Genomic DNA, 14,117 nt, shown 5'->3' on the forward strand with positions numbered 1-14,117 from the left:
ACCATATACCTACTCCCCACCCCTCAGCAACCCTCAGTTTGTCTTATGAGATTAAGAGTCTCTTATGATTTGTCTCCCTCTCAATCCCACCTTGTTTCATTTTTTCCTTCCCTACCCCTCATATCATATGATATCCCTCCTATTAGGGATATCATATGATAATTGTCTTTCTCTGATTGACTTACTTCGCTTAACATGATACCCTCTAGTTCCATCCACATAGTTGCGAATGGCAAGATTTCATTTTTTGATGGCTGCATAGTAATCCATTGTATATATATACCACATATTCTTTGTCCATTTATCTGTTGATGGACATCTACGTTCTTTCCATAGTTTGGATATTGTGGACATTGCTGCTATAATCATCCGGGTGCACATGCCCCTTCGGATCACTACATTTGTATCTTTAGGGTAAATACCCAATAGTGTGATTATTTGGTCATAGGATAACTCTATTTTCAACTTTTTGAGGAACCTCCATACTGTTTTCCAGAGTGGTTGCACCAGCTTGCATTCCCACCATAAGTGTAGGAGGGTTCCCCTTTCTCTGCATCCTCACCAGCATCTGTCATTTCCTGACTGATTAATTTTAGCCATTCTGACTGGTGTGAGGTGGTATCTCATTGTGGTTTTGATTTATATTTCCCTGATGGTGAGCACTTTTTCATGTGTCTCTTGGCCATTTGGATGTCTTTTTTGCCGAAATGTCTGTTCGTGTCTTCTGCCCATTTCTTGATTGGATTATTTGTTCTTTAGGTGTTGAGTTTGCTAAGTTCTTTATAGATTTTAGATACTAGCCTTTTATCTGATAAGTCATTTGCGAATATCTTCTTCCATTCTGTCAGTTGTCTTTTGGTTTTGTTGACTATTTCCTTTGCTGTGCAAAAACTTTTGATTTTGATGAAGTCCCAGTAGTTCATTTTTTTGCCCTTGCTTCCCTTGCCTTTGGCGATGTTTCTAGGAAGAAGCTGCTGCAGATGAGTTCAAAGAGGTTGCTGCCTGTGTTCTCCTCAAGGATTTTGATGGATTCCTGACTCACATTGAGGTCTTTCACCATTTTGAGCCTATTTTCGTGTGTGGTGTAAGGAAATGGTCCAATTTCATTTTTCTGCATGTGGCTGTCCAATATTCCCAACATCATTTCTTGAAGAGACTGTCTTTTTCTTTGGACATTCTTCCCTGCTTTGTTGAAGATTAGTTGACCATAGAGTTGAGGGTCTATTTCTGGGCTCTCTGTTCTGTACCATTGATCTATGGGTCTGTTTTTGTGCCAGTACCATACTGTCTTGATAATGACAGCTTTGTAATAGAGCTTGAAGTCTGGATTTGTGATGCCACCGACTTTGGCTTTCTTTTTCAGAATTATTCTGGCTATTTGGGATCTTTTGTAGTTCCATATAAATTTTAGGATTATTTGTTCCATTTCTTTGAAAAAATTGATGGTATTTTGATAGGAATTGTGTCAAATGTGTAGATTGCTTCAGGTAGCATAGACATTTTCACAATATTTGTTCTTCCAATCCATGCACATGGAATGTTTTTCCATTTCTTTGTGTCTTCCTCAATTTCTTTCACAAGTATTCTATAGTTTTCTGGGTACATATTCTTTGCCTCTTTGGTTAGGTTTATTTCTGGGTATCTTCTGGTTTGCAGTGCAGTTGTAAATGGGATTGACTCCTTAATTTCTCTTTCTTCTGTCTTGCTGTTGCTGTATAGAACTGCAACTGATTTCTGTGCATTGATTTTATATCTTCACACTTTACTGAATTCCTGTACAAGTTCTAGCAGATTTGGAGTGGAGTCTCTTGGGTTTTCCACATAAAGTATCATATCATCTGCAAAGAGTGATAGTTTGACTTCTTCTTTGCCGATTTGGATGCCTGTAATTTCTTCTTGTTGTCTGATTGCTGAGGCTAGGACCTCTAGTACTATGTTGAATAGCAGTGGTGAGAGTGGACGGCCCTACCATGCTCCTGACATTAAGGGAAAAGTTCTCAGTTTTCCCCCATTGAGAATGATATTCACTGTGGGTTTTTCATAGATGGCTTTAATCATATTAAGGTATGTAACCTCTATCCCTACACTTTGAAGTTTTGATCAAGAAGGGATGCTGTACTTTGTCAAATGCTTTTTCAGCATCTATTGAGAGTATCATATGGTTCTTGTTCTTTCTTTTATTAATGTATTGTATCACATTGATTGATTTGTGGATGTTGAACCAAGCTTGCAGCCCAGGAATAAATCCCGCTTGGTGGTGGAGAATAATCCTTTTAATGTACTGTTGGATCCTATTGGCTAGTATTTTGGTGAGAATTTTTGCACCTGTGTTCATCAAGGATATTGGTCTGTAATTCTCCATTTTAATGGGGTCTTTGTCTGGTTTTGGGATCAAGGTAATGCTGGCCTCATAAAATGAGCTTGGAAGTCTTCTTTCCATTTCTATTTTTTGGAACAGTTTCAGGAGAATACATATTAATTCTTCTTTAAATGTTTGGTAGAATTCCCCTTGGCTCTTGTTTGTTGAGAGATTTTTGAAGATTGCTTCAATCTCCTTACTGGTTATGGGTCTGTTCAGGTTTTCTATTTCTTCCCGTTTCAGTTGTGGCAGTTTATATGTCTCTAGGAATGCATCCATTTCTTCCAGATTGTCAAATTTGCTCGTGTATAGTTGCTCATAATATGTCCTTATAATTGTTTGTAATTCTTTAGTGTTGGTTGTGATCTCTCCTCTTTCATTCATGATTTTATTGATTTGGGTCCTTTCTCTTTTCTTTTTGATAAGTCTGGCCAGGGGTTTATCAATCTTATTAATTCTTTCAAAGAATCAGCTCCTAGTTTGTTGATTTGTTCTACTGTTCTTTGGTTTCTATTTCATTGATTTCTGCTCTGGTCTTTATTATTCCTCTTCTGCTGGGTTTAGGCTTTCTTTGCTGTTCTTTCTCTAGCTCCTTTAGGTGTAGGGTTAGGTTATGTATTTGAGACCATCTTGTTTCTTGAGAAAGGCTTGTATTGCTATATACTTTCCTCTTGGGACTGCCTTTGCTGTGTCCCAAAGACTTTGAACAGTTGTGTTTTCATTTTCAATTGTTTCCATGATTTTTTTCAATTCTTCTTTAATTTCCTGGTTGACCCATTCATTCTTTAGTAGGATGCTCTTTAACCTCCATGTATTTGGGTTCTTTCCAACTTTCCTCTTGTGATTGAGTTCTGGTTTCAAAGCACTGTGGTCTGAAAATACGCAGGGAATGATCCCAATCTTTTGGTACTGGTTGAGACCTGATTTGTGACCCAGGATGTGATCTATTCTGGAGAATGTTCCATGTGCACTAGAGAAGAATGTGTATTCTGTTTCTTTGGGATGGAATGTTCTGAGTATATCTGTGATGTCCGTCTGGTCCAGTGTGTCAATTAAGGCCTTTATTTCCTTGTTGATCTTTTGCTTGGATGATCTGTCCATTTCAGTGAGGGGAGGGGGTGTTAAAGTCATCTACTATTATTGTATTATTGTCAATGTGTTTCTTTGATTTTGTTATTAATGGGTTTATATAATTGGCTGCTCCTATATTAGGGGCATTGATATTTAAAATTGTTAGATCTTCTTGTTGGAGAGACCCTTTAAGTGTGATACCATGTCCTTCCTCATCTCTTATAGTCTTTGGTTAAAATCTAATTTATCTGATATAAGGATTGCCACCCCAGCTTTCTTTTGATTTCCATTAGCATGGTAAATTGTTTTCTACCCCCTCACTTTAAAACTGGAGGTAACTTTGGGTCTAAAATGAGTTTCTTGTAGGCAGCATATTGATGGGTTTTGTTTTTTTTTTAATCCATTCTGATACCCTGTGTCTTTTGATTGGGGCATTTAGCCCATTTGCATTCAGTGTAACTATTGAGAGATATAAATTTAGTGCCATTGTATTACCTGTAAGGTGACTGTTACTGTATATAGTCTCTATTCCTTTCTGGTCTGTTACTTTTAGGCTCTGCCTTTGCTTAGAGGAACCCTTTCAATATTTCTTGTAGGGCTGGTTTGATGTTTGCAAATTCTTTTAGTTTTTGTTTGTCCTGGAAGCTTTTTATCTCTCCTTCTATTTTCAATGAGAGCGTAGCTGGGTATAGTATTCTTGGCTGCATATTTTACTCATTTAGTGCTCTGAATATATCATGCCAGTCCTTTCTGGCCTGCCAGGTCTCTGTGGATAGGTCTGCTGCCAATCTAATATTTCTACCATTGTATGTTACACACCTCTTGTCCTGTGCTGCTTTCAGGATTTTCTCTTTGTCACTCAGACTTGTAAGTTTTACTATTAGATGATGGGGTGTGGACCTATTTTTATTGATTTTGAGGGAGGTTCTCTGTGCCTCCTGGATTTTGATGTTTGTTCCCTTCACCAAATTATGGAAATTTTCTGCTGTAATTCGCCCCAATATACCTTCTTCCCCTCTCTCCCTTTCTTCTTTCGTGGTCTCAATTATCCTAATATTGTTTCTTCTTATGGTATCACTTATCTCTCAAATTTTCCCCCCGTGTTCTAGTAGTTGTTTGTCTCTCTTTTGTTCAGCTTCTTTATTCTCCATCATTTGGTCTTCTATATCACTAATTCTCTCTTCCGCCTCATTTATCCTAGCAGTAAGAGCCTCCATTTATTATTGCACCTCACTAATACCTTTTTAAATTTCATCTTGGTTAGATTTAAGTTCTCTTAGTTTTCCAGAAAAATTCCCTTCATTACTATCCTTGTGGAACTCACTGGTCAAGATACAACCCTGGATCTAAAATCTACCTTTTAGTGGTGGGTATTTAGTGGAGGGCACGTACTGCATAAACAATGAATTCTGGAACACTGAAAAGAAATTTAAAAAATAAATAAAATTTTTTTTAAAAAAAGAGTCAATGAACTCAGGGGCAATAGGTCTCTGAGGCCTATCAAACAAGCTTTTGATTTCAATCTTTTTACTAATGTGGAAATCCTTCCTCTGTTTCAGCCTTCAAGGAAGACAACCTACTGAGCCACTCAGGTGCCCCAAGGCATTTGTTTTTGAATGAGAAATTTGACTCAGAAACTCAGAAATTAATTCAAACCAATTGAGAGTGTTTTTCAGGAGGCCAGATAATATAAAAAATGTCACTAAAGCATAAATGTCTGTTTTCCTTCTTGGAGATTAAACATGAATTTTTAAGAAACAAAGTAAATATATTTTATGATTCAGGGTCTCAGAGTTCACTGTTAATTTGGTAGCTGAAAGGGAATAAATGAATGTAGCTTTTTAAATTGTCCATCATGTCAGATCTTTGCATATTTAGTGTTGGGGCATATTTATAGATTTTTGGCTGTGGAATTTAACCCTAAGATGGTAAACTACTAAAATAATCAGATTGGCTGACTTATGGTAAAATTCATAGGTATATACACAAATGACAGATTCAAACTTCATAAAATCTACATAAGACTAGGCTGTTGGAAGACAACTAGTGAGTCAAAATTGTACAAACTCAAATGTAAAATTCTTCTAAATAGAAATAACAACATAAATGTGAAATGAGGCACATAAGCCTCAATAATAATTCATGTGAAAATAAAAGGGTTTTTTGGTTTGTTTTTACTTTTTATTGAAAATAATCTGAATATTCCACAGAGGGAAAAACAAAAACAGGAAACATCTTGCCATATAAACAGGGTGTTCCTACCAGGGAACTGATAATCCTGAATTCCACAATGATCAGCCTAAGCAGATAAAAAGAGACTCTAGGAAGCTAGAATAAATTCAAAGAATCACTGAGAAGAGGCAAGCTTTCAAAACCCTTCCTTATGATCAGCAATGCAAATGAATGCTCTTCTATTTAGTATGTCACCTTATTGTTCTGGGCACTGCAAATATATCTGTGAGAGCACTCACTAAGAATGCAGTTGAACAACTGTGCCTTTATTTTATCCTATTTTCTTTTAACAGAATGCTTATTTTTCTGCCGGTGTTTCTGGAGGAGAATGAGCAAGAAGGAAAGTAGGTTTTAGACCAGAGAGGCAATAGGACACCTGAACATACAGGATGTTCTCAGTGAGAATAAGGACTTGGGAATTGCTTCTGGAGTGGTGGTATATTTGTATCAGAGAATGGAAACCTCTCTGGCTAACTGAAGGAGAAAGGGATATAATTCAGTTGAATTTAGTGCTTACAAAGCCTTTGGAAAGGCTGGAGGAATGGGTTCTCAGTGGAGCTCTGGGAATGACTTTAAGAAAACTCCCCCACAAAGGCATGCTTTAGAAGCTACTCTTCTGCCAGGATCAGGGAGGTAGAGACAGGGGCTCACACAGCATCTGCTCTCTTCTAGAGCACACAGTTGGCACTGTGGTCAGGAACTGGAAAGCTACTGTTTCTGCAACTGCCTGTTTACATCCAAGCTGGTACCCAGACAGTCAGATGCTGCTGCAGAAGACAAAGCAAAACAAAACAGAAAACACCCACACCATTCACGACAGTACTTGCAAGTAGCAGCAATTAGGCAGCAGTTAGATGCCCTCTGTATCATTTCCACATTTGTCTTAACTGGCAGATTCTAATGTGTGTCTAAAACATCTGCAAGGCAGTTTTAAGTTCTGTGTACTTGAGAGGTTTAGAATTAATGCTGAGTGTTGATCCACAGTATCAGGTATAGATGGAAAGATTTCTAAGTATTTGAACAGAGGAATGAAAACATGATTTGACTTAACATTTTACAGAGATGGCAGTGGCTCCTCTGAGAAGGAGCCACAGGAGAGAGCTTGAGAGGAAGGGAAATGGGTGTGGGAGGGAGAAGGCCAGTTGGAGGCTATTGTAAATAGTAGGTGAGATGGAAGGTGATGTGCTTGGACCAGGGTGATGGGCTGTGGTGCAGGTAAGGAGAGTGGTAAGGAGATTATTAGGTTCTTTGAAGGCAACATTCATTCAACACATCTGCTTATGAAGTGGATATGGGGTACAAGAGAGGAGGCAAAAATGTATTCAAAATTTTTGGTCTGCACAATTAGAAATGGGGATGACTGTGGAAGAGTCCAAGTTAGTTGAGGACAGTAGAAGCTACATGTAGAGATGTCACATAGATTGGGGAAAGACTGAGCTAACATCATCACCATATAGATGACATTTAAAGTCTTGAGACCAGATGATCTTAAACTATGTAAAGTGTGTTAGAGGAGAGGTTTATGGGCTGATCCCTGAGACACTCCAGTGTTTAGATGGCAAGAAAGTGAAGAGACTACAGCAAAGAAGAGTGAAAAGGGTTGAACAGTAAAGTAGGTGAATTGAGACAAAGAAGTGCTTCTAAAAGTCAAGAAGAAAAAGTAAGTCAAGGCAAAGAATGTTACCACTTGTACTAGACACTACTGGTCTAAGAGGGATGAGAGAGTATATGAGGAATGAGAATCCATGGGGGATGCCTGGGTGGCTCAGGTGGTTAAGTGTCTGCCTTCCACTCAGGTCATGATCCCAGAGTCCTGGGATCGAGTCCCACATCAGGCTCCCTGCTCAGCAGGGAGCCTGCTTCTCCCTTTGCCTCTGTCTTCCAGCTTGTTATCTCTCTGTCTGTCTCTGTCAAACAAATAAAAAATCTTAAAAAAAAAAAAAAAGAATTAATCCATGGATTTTACAACATTGAGGTCATGGATTTTTGTGGAATGGTAGAGGCAAAATCCTGATTGGAATAGGTTCAGGAGAGATAGCAGGTATAGGTATATTTCAAGAAAATTTACTGTAAAGGGGAGCAGAGAGATGACTTATGGGATCAAGGGTGTATATTTGGGTTAAAGGATTTTTATCCAAGTTGGTCAATAGTAGACCAGCATGTTTGTTCATTGAAATGGTCCAGTGGTGAGAGAAAACTTGATGACCAAAAAATGATACTTCACCATAGATTTTGGATCCTGGTTTTTTTCTGTTTAACATTATAAGCATGTTTTCATGTTATTTTAATTTTTGTAAATGGCTTTAGTGGTTATATTATATTCCATGGAATGAATATAATGATTTTAGAAGCCTTCTCCTTATGCGTTTGAACTGTTTACTTCTATTTGCTACTGAAATAATGCTAGGAGGATCATCTCTTTCTATTTGTCTTCCTATCTTGGTCTATTTTTTCTGCACTTCTCATTTCCAGCTGAGGGGATTAAATATTTTAAAGTCTCCTACACTGACACATTTGCTTTCCAAAAATCACATTCCAGGTTTTCAGTTTGGGATTTAAACATTTTTCTTTCAAAGGAAATATCAAACAGCTACTCTAGACCTCACTTTCTAGCTCAGTGTCATGCTGATGTATTGGCAAAATATTGGAGGTTCAGAAAAATGCCCAAAGTGACCCCATATCACTTCAGCAAGTTGCTTAGAAGCAGTTGCCAAAGTTTCACTGTGGAGCAGTGTACTTTTTGCTTTATGTATATTTTATAAAGCTCCCTAGTGTGGGAGCTGAGTTACGCTAAAAGGAAAATATCATTGAAAGATTTATCTTAGATCTTTCAGTTGTTAAATATGGAATTGACTGATGTGTCTTAACTTCCTGCATGGAACTTTTCTGACAGTCAGACTTATTGCTTCAAAGTGGGGGAAAAGATAGGAGCATGTTTCTAGCTATTTCAGAATGAGAAGGGGTATGAATAAGGTGGTAAGTTTTTGATTGTCTGGAATGGGGGCAAAGGAAATAAGTACAAGAAATTATAAATATTAGCAATGAGTTGTTAGAATCTTAATATTCTGCAACTGAAAGTCAATTTCTTTCTTAATTTGTGGGACACAATTAGAGAAAGGGAAAGATTTACTTTACATCTTCCCATCCTTGCCTACCCCCAAGACACACATAATCATAGTTTTATTCTTTTATACAGCCATACCTCCTTTCAAGTTGTAAATACTCAAAATCTTAAAAGAACCATATTAGTATTTTACTGATTTTGACATGGTGAAAATGAACATAATCTTTAGTTCTCTCTAATTTTCTGTACATTATTATTTGTACGAGATAGATGATCTTAAAGATTGAGGGGTTTTCGGTTTTTGTTTTTGGTAAGGAAAGTTAATCACAGCATTTTATAATCCTTGTTTTTCCCTTTGTTTCTTTCTTTGTTTCTTTCTTTTTTCCTTTCAGAAGTAGAATTCAGTGATTCATCACTTACAACACCCACTGCTCATCAGAACAAGTGCCCTCCTTAATGCCTATCCCCCATCTAGCCCATCCTGTACCCATCTCCTTCCATCAACCCTCAGTTTGTTCTCCACGGTTAAGAGTCTCTTATAGTTTGCTTCCCTCTGTCTTTTTCTTTTTTTCCTTTCCCATATGTTCAACTGTTTTGTTTCTTAGATTAGACATATGAGTGAAATCATATGGTATTTGTCTTTCTCTGACTTATTTTACTTAGCATAATGCACTCTAGCTCTATCCACGTTGTTGCAACAATCATTTTAGATTCTGTATAAGGCCCTAAAGAAAATCACTCAATAATGATATAAAATTCTTTAAAAACAAAGTTCCTCCTTTCAATATAGGTTCTCTCTCTTAACTACATTTCCAGAATGTAAAAAAGGCTCTGAAAATTGAAAATCTTTTGTGTAATTCATTTGACTGCAAAACCTGATCTGACCTGAACTCATTCGGCCACAAAACTTGACCTTACCTGACATGAGGCTACACTTGGTCTTTATTCATCCCACTTTATGTAAATATTCATACACTGCTATACAGAAACATTGGTGTATTTAATTACCCATGCTGCCTTAGAACACTGGTGCAGAATTCTGAATAATGAAACTTATGACTCCAAAGACTTTAGAAGAGGGATTGTGATTCTACATTATTTTTAATTTTCTAATACATTGCTCTCTACCACTTCTTTTTCTGAAATAATTGGTGAGATTTACAGACTTCCCTGGCAATAGAGTTCTAAAATGGAGTCAGACTTTTAGTTGGAATTGACTAGCAACACATTCTTATTTTTTTGGATTCTGTTGAAATTTGTTATGCCCAGTCAAAATAGTAAAAGGGTTTTTTAATGGTTAAGAAATAAGTCTGATTAAAGTATGGCATGAATTTCCATTTCTTCTTTTTCATTTTTAGGTTTCTCCTAACATGCTTAATATTTTGGTATATATTTGATAACAAACATTTGTTAATATATAATTGATACTTTTATCAGTTTGTTGATAACAGGAAGTAGAGTTCTGTACCCAGATTGTTCCTGATTGAGTCTGTAGACACAGGTAAAGGTAGAATAGACACAGCCTTCAAGAAATTCCCAAACAGTAATCTCTTCCTTAGCAGATTTTTGGAAAACTTAATTTAAGCATATAGTAAAGGCAATTTACCAGGAAAATGATTTGTCTCAAATAATGAGATGCATTAGTAAACATATAAATAGTTTATTTTTTAATAATTTACATAAGATGAAGAGATGACTGGAGGACTTCCCAGAAGTCAGATGAATGAAAAACCAAAAACAGGCCCAAATAACCATGAATAGAGCATCTTCCTTCTGCAACGTGAACATTTTTCTTCAGTCAGATCTGATTTCATCTGATGCAGGCTGGGTGTAGGATAATTACAATCCTGTTCCACTTTGTTATTCTGTGCTTATAGGTAGCTGGATTATGGATTTATCTAGCTAGGTAGCAGAGATAAAGAAATATCCCAAGTTTTGCAAAGAAAAGCCATAGCACCTCATGTATAGAATGGATTACTAAGGTTTGGAGCCATCCACAAGGCAAAGAGCCCAGACAAGTTGGGGCCTGGCCATGGTAGAAAGAGTTGGTAAAGAGAAGTGATAAAACTGCTTGTTAGCAACCAGTTGCTGAAATGAGGATGATGACATATACTGTATTTCCTTCTTACATCATGTAATGATAATGTCTTTGAGCTAGTTTATTTTTATCTCTTTCATTTCCCTGGTATGCATAGGATGTGTTGTGGTGGTGAACTTTACAAATTTAGTTCAGAGGCTTCAGAGTACCAGTATTGAATTGTGAGAAAACTGGGTGAGAAATGGACTTGGCCCAGAGTTCCTGAATTTGGAGCTGGATGCAGTGAGAGACTCTTAGATTGTTTCCTTCTGGAAATAGGGTGAGTGATTTTTGATTTGTTCCCTTGTGTTATGTTAAGGAGGAGTAACTGTTGATGTTATGATGCACATAAGAAGACTGTATATAGATACTAGACAAATGCATACTTGTCATTCCTGGTGCCATCATCTTTGTTCTGTTTGCCTAATGCACAAATCCAAACTCAGAATCCCAGGCTTTCTTGCCACTAAGATGTGAACATTGGAGTTGAGTCTAACAATCAGGGGCCTTGTGCAGGTAGTAGGAGTTGCTGGCTTTGGGTAGGATAACATGAAGATGCCAAGTGGAATTCTTGATGATGCCAAGTGGTATAGGATTATGTTTGCCCAATGCCTATTAGCTTCTACAAATTCAGTAATGATTTTTATTGATATCAGTAGTAGTACCATCAACACCACAGGACAGAGTTCTTCAACTTTGGATGTGTTTAAACATGGACTAGATGATCACCTGCAATATTGTGGAATATCTAAGTTAGATAAAGGGGGGAACTGCTGCTTCCTTATCCTGTGTGATTCTAGAGTGCTTTATAAAAGGGTCCTACCTCCCTATCACCAGGTCAGTGTGGACACATGACTCAGATTGGTCAATAGAATACTCTATCTCCATGGACATAGTGATTTTCCCCATGGAAATAGAGGGGCATCTGATCCAAAAGGACTAATTCTGGGATTGATTCTGATGCGGGGGTGGGGATATCTCTTTTTTTTAAAAATCATTACCTCCAAAGACTATTGAGCTCTCACAGCCATCTTTTTATGTAGTCAGAGAGCCTAGCCTCCACTTGGGTGAAAACAAGCAGGGGGAAATAGAGCCAAGAAATGAAGAAAGAAAGGGGGGGGGGAGGGAGGAAGAAGGGGAGGGAGAGGGAGAGAGAGGAAAGTGTGTTGGGGGGAGAGAAAGAGAGGAGGGAGAGAGAAAGAACTAGAGAGTGAAGGAGGGAGACAAGTAGAGAGGGAGGGAAGGAGAGAGTGGTGGGGGGAGGAGGAGGGAAGGATGGGCAGAAGGGGAAGAGAGAAGGAGGGAGGGACCAACGGCATCTTTTGACACCTTCATCAATCTGTGCCTGAAGTCTCAGAATGAATTTCCTAGTGATGTGATCCAGTAATGCCATTTTGGATTTAAGCTATTTTGAATTGAATTTCTGTCCTTTACAGTTGGGAAAGTTCTACCTGAAATAGCAAAAATAGCCTTTTTAAAATCTGAGATACTGAAATTATCTGTACAGGAAAAGAGGAATTTTTTTTTTTCCTAGAGCGCCAAATCATATTCAAACCCACGTCACACCCTATGTACATATTTTATTTTTCAAACAGAAATTCTGAAAATAGGTTTTTAAGTCTATGACTAGGCAAGAGAAAGTAAAGAGAGAATACTTGTAGGGTTGAAAATAGAATATTGAGGAGTAACATGTTGCACATTCCAACAGAAATAAGTTTTGTGATGATTAATTTCCCTAAAGGGAGTCCACTCTTGTCAACAGTCATTCCTATTCTTGTCACCAGAAAAACAGTTAGGTGGGTCCCCCAGTCCAAATATCCATCTATACAGAGATACTCATGAGGTTCTTTAACTTCATGAATACAAAAACAAAAACAAAAACAAACAAACAAAAAAACCCAAATGGAGAATAACTAAACCCATACGATGGAACAAGAAATTCTATATAGAGAGAAGTTCCAAAAACTCATTTTAAAACAAAAAAGATCTATTTGTTTTAAAGAACAGTTTGGGTTTAAACCAGATTTGGATTCCTCTTCTACCAGTCCATTTCTGAGCTTCTTATTATTCTTGACACATTGCTTACAGTACTATTAAAAGATATTCTAATTTTATTTAATCTTTGTAGCTTCCTTATACACAAAGGGAAAAACAGGCTTTAAGAGACTAACAAATTAGCTCAAGTTTCATGATTTATAAGCATGAAGCCAGAGCAAGACTATGTGACCTAAATCTGTTTTCTTTCTCTTTTTGATTATTATTGTTGTGGTGAGAACATTTAACACAAGATCTACCACCTTAACAGATTTTTGAATTTACAATACAGTATTGTTAAATATAGGCACAGTGTTATATGAAGTTCTCTGGAACTTCTTCATCTTGTATAACTAACATTTTATACCCACTGATTAGCAACCCTCCTCCCCCATTTCCTCAGCCCCTGGCAATCACATTTTACTCTCTGTTTCTATGAGGCTAACTATTTTAGATATATCATATAGGTGGAATCATACAGTGTTTCATTATGTGACTAGCTTATTTCACTTAGCATAATGACCTCGATTTTCCTTCATGTTGTCATATATTGAAAGATTTCCTTTTTGTTTAAGGCTGAATAATATTTCACCAGATGTCATATTTTTCATCATATTTTTAATCCATTCTTCCACTGATGTTCTTTTAGGTGTTTTCCACATCTTGGCTGTTGTGAATGGTGCTGCAATATACTTTCTGGCTGTTTTTAGGTCTTTGGAGAAATGTCAATTCAAGTTCTTAGCCCATTTTTTAATTGGATTTATTGGTTATTTTGCTATTGAGTTGTTCCTACAGCTCAATTATATATTCACTGTATAGTCTGGAAATTAATCCCTTATAAGATAAATGGTTTGCAAATATTTTCTCCCATTCCATAGGTTGCCTTTTCATACTATTGTTTTCTTTGCTGTAGTCCCACTTATCTATCTGTGTTTTTGGTGTCATCTCAATGAAATCATTACCAAGATCAAACTTTTTATCCTATGTTTTCTTCTAGGAGTTTTATGATTTCAGGTCTTATGTTTAAGTATTTACTCTATTTTCAATTGGCTTTTATATATGATGTATGATAAGGGTTCAATTTTATTCTTTGGTTGTAGATATCCAGTTTCCCAGCACCACGGGTTGAAGAAATTATCCTTTCCCCACTGTATAGTTCTGGCACCTTGTTGATGATCAGTTGACTGTAAATGTGTAGATTTATTTCTGGGGTTTGTATTCTGTTCCATTGGTCTATCTGTCATCTGTCTTTATGCCAGTACCATAGTGTTTGAATTACT

This window comes from Martes martes (genome assembly GCF_963455335.1).
Source record: "Martes martes genome assembly, chromosome: 3".
NCBI classification, from domain to species: Eukaryota; Metazoa; Chordata; class Mammalia; order Carnivora; family Mustelidae; genus Martes; species Martes martes.